This window comes from Geospiza fortis, unplaced genomic scaffold (assembly GCF_000277835.1).
Source record: "Geospiza fortis unplaced genomic scaffold, GeoFor_1.0 scaffold55, whole genome shotgun sequence".
In the NCBI taxonomy this organism is placed as follows: domain Eukaryota; kingdom Metazoa; phylum Chordata; class Aves; order Passeriformes; family Thraupidae; genus Geospiza; species Geospiza fortis.
Genome location: NW_005054308.1, coordinates 9,575,173 through 9,586,196, shown reverse-complemented (window position 1 = coordinate 9,586,196; position 11,024 = coordinate 9,575,173).

Sequence of the window (11,024 nt, the reverse complement as noted above, 5' to 3'; positions counted from 1 at the left end):
AGGGTTCTGTGACTCTCTGAATGCCCCTTTTTTGTTGCCATTGCTGTGCAAAGGGGCTTGAGCGCAACTTGAAGCCAAAAGTGTGGAGGCTTAAATTCCTGAACTTTGAGCCTTTAGGGTGATCTTCAAACTCTTATGGAGGAAAAAACATGATGTCATCTGGTTTTGTGAGCATAGAAAGTAAATTAGTGTTTAATGGCTGTAAAATCAGCCTCAAGTCATGCACAAAACTCCCATCCAACCTTAACCCCCACTCCAGCAATTTCTGGGGAAGCACAGTCAGGAGGCATTGTTAGTTTTATGTTCATGATTTTAGGGCTGTGTACCAGGTTCATCGACCTCCTGGTGCACAGCTGAGCATCCAACCTGGCACTTTCACACCACAAACTGAATTTTTCAGGTTGAAAAATAACTCAGCTTCTCTCCCCACAGGACCTCCCAAGTTTCTAATGCTGAGTTTTACTAGATAGTGAAATAAATTTAAATGAGAAGTGGTGAGACTGGCTTAAAAGCAGAAACTACAGCCTTGTGTCAGTATAAATTCCCTTCTCCAGGTGTGGTAAAGCTCTCTCCTTGATGCCTTTCTCTCTTAGACATCCCCTGCTCTCTCAGCATCACTTTTTGCTCCTGGTGATTCATTTGGGAGGTATTTTTGTTCCCTGGCATTTGCATTTTCTGTCACCCGTTCTTTTATGCGTTCTGAACGCGTCCAATGCCATCCCCTCCGCAATGACACATTTTACAGAATATCTGTGCAGTGGCTGCCATGTGAAGGCAATTTGCAAGCCAGGGATTCAGCCCAGTTTAAACCCAAAATAACGCAGCCACCTGAAAGAACTCAGCCCCACCATGCAGCTGATTGAAGAGAGAATTTGGTGAAGTCCAGACTCAGCCTTGCACTGCAGTTTGTATCTTATGAATCATTGAAGAAAAAGATCTCCAAGATCATTGGATCCAACTTTTGAACCTTTACATCACTGGAAAATTGGCATCGTGGAGCAAAGCTTGGTTTCAGCTAATCCTAGATCCAAACAAGTGCTTTAAATCAGGTTTCAATTGCAACAACATAAAAATGGATTCAACCAATTAATAAAATCACAGCAATTCTGATGTAGGCATTGTCTTCTCTGAAAACAGAATTTGGCAGTGAAAAGATTTTATTTGTCTCTTATATAGACCATCTGAAGCTCCTGGATTTTCAGGGTTTCCTTTGATGTCCTTTAAGGTGATTTATCACAAAGTTTGCTTCTTTTTTTCCCCCCTCCGTCTTTATCCTCCTTTCTCCTCTGTCCTTGGATATTTTATTTCCAGTCCTTGATGGATCCTGGAAATACAGAGGAAAGAGTACAGAAATGCAAATAACTGGAGAAGTGTCAAGGTTGGTAAAATATATCCAAGAGAAGCCAGATATTTTGTGTCTCTGGGAGTATTATTTGCATTTTGTTCTTTGCAAGAAAGGCAATTTTTTGTGTGTGATACTCCTATATAGACCCAGCATAGGAGAATCAACTTCTCAATTTCTTTGCTATTTTTCTAACTAATTTAATCTCTGTTCATCAGTTAATCCACTAAGATTTCTTTCTAAACAATATTGATGTCTGGAAAAGTATTGGTTTCATTACTTGCTGTAATGGAGTTGCACACTGCCTTTTGTGCATTTAAAGTCAAGCTGTAAATTACAGAAATAACACTTGACATCTGCAGAGGTGACTCAATTCTGCTCAAGCTTTTGGATCTTTAAAATGCATTTCTGTAGCCATTGGCCCTTACAGTAATTTGGGGGAAAAATGCTATCATAAATCTCCAGTACAGGCTTGTACTTGTGCAGAATGATTCTCATTATTTTCAAGGAGTAACTCCATACTCTGGCCATTGGGTTCATCTTCATTCAACTCTCTGTAAACGGTTTTTCTCTCTGCACTGCAGATCCCACAGAGTCCGTCAGCTCCAGGACCCAGTGGTGATTCCCAGTCCTTTATTCTTCCAGACCTTCCTCAGAGAAGTTCCTTTTGATCTTTACAGCTTCACCCAGACATATTTCCATGATCCATAAATATTTCCATGATCCATGAATATTTCCATGATCCATAAATATTTCCATACAATCCTTCGAAGTTTCAGGCAGTTTTGAGTGGAGCCAAGCACTGGTGAGGAATTCTTTCCTTGCTGCCTCTGCTGTGATAAGACAAACCCTCTCCTTAGGCTTGGGAGGTGAAAATCCTCCCTTTGCCAGAAGGGACCCCTTAAAACACAGCAAAATATTAATGTAGGAAACATCTACAAGAGCATGGGGGGAATGATTTCTTGAATTGAATTGAAATTGAAGGAGAGCAGAGTTAAATTGGATATTAGGGAAAAAATCTCTACTGGGAGGGTGGGAGGCACTGGAATGGGTTTTATATATATATATATAAAATTAGTTCTATTCTATTCTATATTATATATTTTATTATATATTTTATATAATTAGCATAAACTTGTTCTATTCAGCAGCCATGCATCCATTACATCTTCTTAACGTACATCAGGAGTTCATTCATCAATATTTGTAGAACTCATAGCAGAAACAAGAGATTCAGATTATGATCTTCAACAGGTTTAATCCACACACCCAGAAAACACTTTTATTTTTTTCAGCTGTGTGCTTTGGTCATTTATTTGTTGATTGGAGGGGATTTTTTGAGGAGAGCATTTTTAACGCATAACCAGAGCTATTTCTTGTTGTCCCTTTTAAGGTATTTAGCAGGGTTTGGCTGTGATTAAAACACTCCATTAAAAATGGGTCGCTAGGAACAAGAAGAGACACTTTTAATGCATATTTAAAGCATGCAATTAAACAAACTACAAAGAAAAGAGCAATATCCCAATGCATTTCCTCATTGACCTGGGTGATAAAAGACTTTAAACTGTTCATGAGGGTAAAAATAGTGGAAATTCAGTGTTTTTCTCTCAGAGTCAGCACACAGCAGTGGCCCATGAACTTCACTACATCAGTTCCTCACTGACAGCACTGAGCAAATCATGCTGCAGGATTTTATTTACTCCAAACTACACAAAAAGAAACAATTCATTTCCATTATAAAAGAGGATCCAAGATATTAGGAAAGCCAGAATGTTTCAATCACAGCATTCAAGGAAAATAAAGCTCTTTATTTTCAGCCAAAAGGACACAGATTGTTGGATGTAACTAATTACAACTTATTAATTTTCTTAATGTTTTTGCACTGTTGTTTTCCACTAATGAGGGATAAAATCTGCCTTTGAAATAAAAAGACAAGAATTTGTATTCCTTCTGCATTTCTACAAATCCCAACCTTGACAGCAAAGGCATTGTATTTCTTATGAAATAACACCACTTTAGTTTTTGAGAAAATAACAATTATTCAGTTATCTTCAGAACCGAATCCATTAATCCATTTCCTTTTATCCTTTTATCTCCTCTATTTAAGACTATGCTGGTTGGTTTCTAAATATTTTTGGGAGTTTAATCTGTCACAAAAAGTTTAGGTGACAGACTTGGGTGAAAAGCCCTCCCTGCTGCATGGGAAAAGATAAAAATAAAAAGGAATAAGAAGTTCTAAGAAGCTCTCCAGCTGCTGGGAGCAGCAGAGCCTTGACAAGTAGAGCAAACAGGATTTCTTATTTCAGCAAAGGATTGAGAGATTATTGTGCAGCCAATGAGGGAGCCCTTTTACACCCTAAAGGGGCAAAAAATAAGTAGATTATACACCTCTGCCTTTGAAAGAAGAGGGGAAAAGTCCCTTTAGAGCCACCCCATAGCTGAAGGTTTTACTGATTCAATGCACTGATTTTTCTCAGCTTTTGTGGTTGGACACGGAGAGGAATGCAAGCAACAAAATCTGCAAAAACTGGGGGGTGGTCTTTGAAACAGGAATAAGGGAGAGTTTTCTCCCAGCATTTTGGGATATCACAAAGAACTCAACACTTTCCGCCACGCACAGAGTACTGGGGTGAATCCTCATTTTTTTGGGAGCTATTGTGCTGTGCCTCCAATTTTTTATTTGAGATATCGTTGGTAATTTTGTGCTCTCCTGTAACAGGTAAAAGTCTGGCTGTGCCTTTTCATTGATTTGCACTTCCCCAGCTGAACAAGGCCACAGGGAGCTCGGGGAGGATGGCGAGGGAAAGCTGGCAGTGGATAAATGAGGAAGTTTTGCAAAATTCCCCACGCTCCCCTCCTCAGGACGCTGAAGGGTTTCACAGGGAGTCTTGCCCAGCTTCTTTCACTCTGAAATTGATCCCTAATGGAGAGGTCACAGTGGCAAATCTCAGTGAAAGAGAAAACATCGAGAGAAATCATCCAGACCTTAGCAGGGGGTTGTGACTCAGGGGTGGGACTGAAAGATTTTTGCAGATTGGGAGAGAGAAAAAAAAACCTCACAGGAATAGAAATTTGTCTTTTGGTAACTGTGCTATTGCAAGATTATTTAAATGTAATGTAAGAATGTTAATTAATAATATAAATAAGCATTGATTAATATTTGAAAACCTGTACTTGACATGCAATTAACACAAATTGCACAGGCAATTATATGGGGAGTCAAATTATTTAGCAATTTTAAAGCTATTTATCTTCTATGCTAGACTTCTCTCTGAATAATTAAGCCAAATTATGGTAGACTGTTTCATTTATATTAACTTAATATTTGCTTGCTAATATAGTAACAATTACAGTCAAGGTAGCTCCAGTCCCAAGTGAGTCAGGGCTGGTGCTAAAATGGAATTCCATAGCTGCAGATTTTGGGGAGCTCAGCACATCCTGAGTGCAGCTCAGATGGAATCACACCAGCACTGAGCTCTGCAATGAGAATTTATTCACCCCCTGAGCTCTGGGCTCTTGGCTTTTATCATGGCACATTCTATTTTCACTGGGGTTTGTGCCTGTTCTGTTATTTTTTTCTCACTCTGGCTCTGATCCTTGCTGGGGATTTCAGTCCCATATATCTGGGGCCTCTCCAGCAGCTCAGGGGCCACAAATCAAAGTCCCAGCTTGTGACACCAAGCGTGGGCAGCCACCTCTGCCAGCCCTGCCTGCAGCATCTGGAAATCCACAGCCTGGCCCTGGCCCTGCGCCCAGCCTGAAAAACGTCCGTGTGAGGGGACATCTGTGCTGGAACCGAGAGCTGCTGCTCTGGAGACACCAGAACCAGGATCTGCTGGGTTTAGAGACACTGGAACCAGGATCTTCTCAGCCTGGAGCCATCAGAACCAGGATCTGCAAGTCTGGAGACACCAGAACCAGGATCTGCTGGTCTGCAGACACCAGGAACGATGATCTGCTGGTCTGCAGACACCAGAACCATGATCTGTTGGGTCTGGAGACACCAGAACCATGATCTGTTGGGTCTGGAGACACCAGAACCATGATCTGTTGGGTCTGGAGACACCAAGACCAGAATCTGCTGGGTTTAGAGACACTGGAACCAGGATCTTCTCTAGTATGGAGACACCAGAACCAGGATCTGCTGGGTCTGGAGACACCAGAACCAGGATCTGCTGTGTTTAGAGACACCAGAACCAGGATCTTCTCAGTCTGGAGACACCAAAACCAGGATCTGGAGACACTGGGGCAGCTCAGGACAGTGCCACAGACTCTGGCTCACAGAACCTGAGCTGGAGCTGCCCCTGCCTCAAGAGTGAAGTTCAGAAAGTGCTCAAGAACTTTGTAAAAAAGAAAGTTTGCTTCAGGGATATTGCTCTTTAATATTATTAGTAATAATTGATATTAATCATAAAGGTAGCAAAGGGAAAAGCAGCTAAGGCAGAGCTGCTGGATTCCAGACTTTTTCTTTTCACTCTCTGAAACTCTTTTGTTACTCAGTGAATTGCACTGAACTTCTCACACATGTAAAGCTCCAGGCAAACATAATTAAAGGAATTATCTCATATCACAAAAGGTTTAAGTTCCCACTGAAATTTCGAGGCAATTTAGCTGTATGCTTTTTTTCAAAACATTTCTAACATGAATTGCTGAAGGAACATCAATGCCTGTCTCCTTTTAAAAACAGGGGAGAAAAATTTCTGTTAGAGTTGGGGAAAAGATGCTTGGGATTTGCCTCAGTAAGCAGCTTTCAGGCTGCTTTTTGGATCTCATGCTCTGTTCTGTGGATTTGGGAAAGCTTTGGTTACTCAAAAAGGTTTCACAAAAGATGATCAGGAAAAGTAGACGTGGATTCTGCACAGCACTCTGTGTCTGAGATGTTTCTAGGGGGGACCATGCCTCCATGGAAAGGGTCTGAGGTTTAAGAGTCTCCAGTGTGGCTGAAGATATCAGAATTTGATGATCTTTTCCAGCCTGGTTTCCCCATGACTCCAGAATTCCGTGTATATTTGTTTTCAGTGAAAGCTGCTTCTGTCACTTTCGTCTGGAGGGTTTTCTTTCATGTGTGCCATTAGCAGAGCTTCCTCTGAATTTTAAATCACCCCTAGCATTTATCAGCTTCCTCATTAGAAATGTGTAATGTTTTTTGCTGTAGAGAAAAACCTTGTCCTGCATTTATTCTGATAAAATTGTTTATTTCAGTTTCTCAGAGGGCTGTTCTGCAAAATTCCTGTGCCCAGACACTGACATCTAAGACATTTATTCATCCAAACTTTTCACTGTAAACTGTCCTTAAGGTTGCTTCATCCTTCTTCCCTCCCTCCTGAGAGCAATGCAGTGGTCATTACACAATTTGGGAATGTTGCACTAAACCAGTTGTTGTGGGAATATTGCAGTAAACCAATCTTCCTGCTGGTTTCTCTGCCTTCATCCTGCTTCCCTTGAATGACACCAGGCAATCAATGAGGGTGGGAAAGAACCTGCCCATCCAGCATCAGCTTCACCATTTTAAGGTAACGCTTAAGTCCAATAAATCATTTCTGATTTGCAGCTTTTCCTGCACTTCTCCAGGATTATTTTCACTGCTGCAGTGTCAGAGGTGAGAGGGGTGGCTCACAGAGCAGCCAAGGAGCAGCACCAGGGACAAAATCCAGCCTTGGCTTTTCCAGCCCATTGGTTTGGCTTGAGAAGGGCAACCTGAAGTGATGGGTCTGTATTGTACCCTCACACAAACACAGCAAGGAAAGCTGCTGAGGGTTTATATTTATTAGAAATCTCTGGTAGGGATCATTCTCTGGGGATCATTTTTTAGTTCAAGAAACATTTGAGTGAGCCCAGATCCACTTTTAGGCATCCAAAAGCTTCATTTCGAGGGAAATGTGTTCATCTTCAGGACTCATCTTTTATGAATCATTGGATGTTGTCTGCCCTTTTGTTTTGCAGCCCAAGCATTTTTGCCCATTTCTTCTGCAGTCCAGCTCCTATATTTGCAGCACCTCCAGACAAAAATTACTAAATTAATATTTGGACTCCAAATCGAAGTGATAGAAGCCTCAGCTTTAATCCCCCATCCCTGCAGTGGGAAAAACAAGAGCTGCTTTTAGCCAGAGCCCCTCTTTGCCGCCCTCAGTGGCAGCAGTGTCACAGCTGATGTCTCACTGCGCTGCATGAGCAGAGCTCTGCTCATCCCTCACCCCGTGCTGCTCTCACGATCAAGGAGCCTTCTGTGGGTGACCAAGGGCACCTTCACAGCAAAGCCAGGCCAGGCTGTCATCCTGCAGCAGGCTGGTGCCATCTGTAACCCCATCCCCAGCCTCTGCTCGTGCACGGTTTAAAAGCAAAACTCTGTAAAATATTGGAACCATCCCCGCGTGTCCCGCCGGCCGCGCTCCTTTCAGGTACAAACCCAAGCTAAGGAGAAGCTTGGATGAACCGCACTGAAGCTCAGCTATATTTAGGTCTCAGCATGTTCATGTTTCTATTTGTTGCACAGCCCTGAGGAATTCTTCAGAGAGCTTTTATGGCATTTCTGTTGCCAGGGAAACGCCTCGTCATGTGTGTCCTGAATCCGCAGCACCCCCAGCTCCTCTGGCAGGCGGAGAAATCCGCGTTGTGGCCAACCAGGCAGGGGCACAGCAAAGAAAGATCCTTGCAGGTAGGCAGGTAAACATCAAGGGAGGGAGCTGTGCTTGTGGCATCTCTCCTGGGAATCCAGATCATCCCACAGATCCGTGTTGGCTGTGCTGGGACAGCTCCAAAGTCACAGATCCCTAAGAATTTTGGATCCCCTGTGTGTCACCATCATATTTTCTGGAAAAATCCCCTTGCCCAGGATTTCTCTCCTGGGAAGCTGAGAAACCTCAGGGGAAAAGGAAAACAATATTATCTCATTTGCTTCTCCCGTGCTTTGCTGCTTTGGAATGTGGTTGGAGATTGTTTATCCAACGTGTGAATTGTTTTGACTTAATGACCACAGTCAGGTTGTGTTGGGACTCTGGAGAGTCACGAGTTTTCATTATTATCTTTTAGCCTTCTGTCTGTATCCTTTCTCCATTCTTTAGTATAGTTTTAATATAGCATTCTTTAATATAATATAGACCATAAAATTATAAGAGTTTTCATTATTATCTTTTGGAGAGTCATGAGTTTTCGTTATTATCTTTTAGCCTCCTGTCTGTATCCTTTCTCTATTTTTTGGTATAGTTTTAGTATAGCATTTTTTAATATAATATAGAACATAAAAAAATAAATCAGCCTTCTAAGAACATGAAGTCAGATTCATCATTCCTCCCTTCACTGGGGGACCCCAGTAAATCCCACACACACCCTGTGCTTGCTGTCCAGCACAACCACACCCCATGCCAAATCATCCTTTACTTGAAAACCTTGAGTTAAAAAAAACCCTAAACTGGCCAGGAATGAGAGGAGTGAGTTATTTTTTCCCCTCCCCAGAGGCTTTGCTGTATTAGGAAATCGCCATCCTGCCAAGTGACAGTCATGGGAAGTGACAACTCCTCGTAAGATTGAAGCATCTGCCTCACCCAGCCCATGCCCCCTCTCTGCCAGCCTGACATGATCAGAGCAGAAGTTTGGACTGAATCTTTCACAGTCTGTTAGCCCAGGCAGGGATGGCTCTTGGAGGGGATTTTTTTTTTGGGGGAGGATTCCACATGGTCAGCTCGGGGAGCAGGGAGAGGAAGATGAAAGAATTAATATTTGCATTTTCAAATGTTTTTCCTCACTCCTGAGCAAATGTAGGTCAGCTGCAGGATCCCTTTCCCACAGGGCTCATAGGAGAAGGTTTTTCTGCTGCTGCCTTTCCCTGGTTCACAATCTGTGCAGGTTTTTCTGAAAGGAACATCCACCTGCTTTAAGCTGTGTGTGAGAGGCTCACAACGAGCTAGATTTGGGCAAACTGGGTATCTCATGATTTCTTGCTGTATTTAGTTGGGTTTTCATCCTTTCTTTGCTCTCAGTTTTCTCTGAGTTCAGTCTTTTGGGCACTCACAGAGTGCACACCCAAACTCCCACAGAAACCTGTGAATCGTGGGGATTTTTGCTGGCCTTTACAATGCTGCTTTTAATTCAAATTTTTTCCTATTCATAAGTGCAAATCTTGTGAATTCTCGTGAATTTTGGTGAGAGTTTTCTTTCAGGCATACAGTGTCAGCACACTTCTCTCCCTGAAGGAATAGCTGCTGGAACGCAGCTGAAGTTTTGGCCTTTTGAGAACTTTTTAGAGGGCATAAAACTCATTTCCCAAACCAAAGCCTGTGGTGGTGTCCAAAAGGAGCACCCACGATGAAATATCCTTTATGTGAATGGAAACAATTTGTGTTTCCTAAGTTTGGCTTGAGGTCTCAGCTTGAAATGCTTCTTTTCACACCCAATAATCAATTCAATGCATTGGTCAGGTTTGTGTTTAAAGGCTGAGACATTTTTACAATACAGGCACAAAGATCAACGCAAAATGATTTAGGTAATTGGAAATTTGCAAAAGAATTCATTTAAATTTTCATCCACTGCAGTGAAAGCCTGATTCAATTGCTGATGGATCCTTTGTGCTTCATCCTTTTAAGGGAGAATATTTGAACAGATGCTGCTGCTGAAGGTAATGAGAATCACACTTTTTAAGAGGATTCATTCACTCATTTATATACTGTTTTGTCCTTCAGTTATCTCAAACTCAAAAGTGAGCACTTCTTAAAAGTGCTAAAAGAGAAAATTTACCATTCATTCATTTTTGTGTCTGGTCCTTTAGAAACACAATTTCCACACCTGAAAGAAAACTGGAGAAAAAAAAAAGAGGACATCTGAAGTGCCAGGAAGTTTTATAACATTACTAAATAAACATCCAACAATTAATTCACAGTTCAGGAGGGGGAAAAGGAAGGTGCTATGTGAGGAAACAGAGGGAGCTTCCAGCACAGCACAAAGATTAATGTCTGTAGTGTCACCTATGTTTCAACAAAGCCAGAAAGGTTTGTGCCAGGGTTATAGAACAGCTTAATTTACAAGAAGGACCAAAATGTGCTTGAGAATGCTGCTTCAGGCCCACAGATCCCACGGGGGTCTGAAAATCAGAGTTTTTCATGTGGGATTCAGAAAGGAAAAAGCAGCTTCAGAAGGTTTAAGCTGTTTCTGAGATTCACCAGTGCTCAGATTGCAGAGACAGGAGGCAGCTCCCAAACCCCTTCCCAACCCCTTTGTTCCAGCCACAACCACTCTGGAAGGTGAAACTTCAGAGAGGCAGTGCAGGGAACATTGTAGGCTGTCTTTGGTAACAGCATAATAGGGGAACAGCACAGAAATAGGCGGCAATAATTATACATTTCCTTTTTTTTTCTGTCTTTCAAAGGTCAGAGTTAAAGTCATAGAAAGTTTCACAAGGAGACAGAGGGAAGAATCAATGCTGTGGCTTGAGAAACATTAATTCTGTCTCCCTTCGTGTGTGATTTTATGTGTCTGTGCATCTATTATAAATTACACCTACAACTGAGCTTGGAATAAAAAAAATCAAATTTCCCAAGAAGGTCTGGCTGTGATTTGGGGCAGTGAAATGCTGGAGAACAATAAACAGCAATCCTGGCTGACATGTGCAGGGATTTTCCTTCCCCTGTTCTTTCAGTACAGGTAATACAAAGATGAAATCATTTCTTCCCAGGAAGGGCAGGTTATGGAT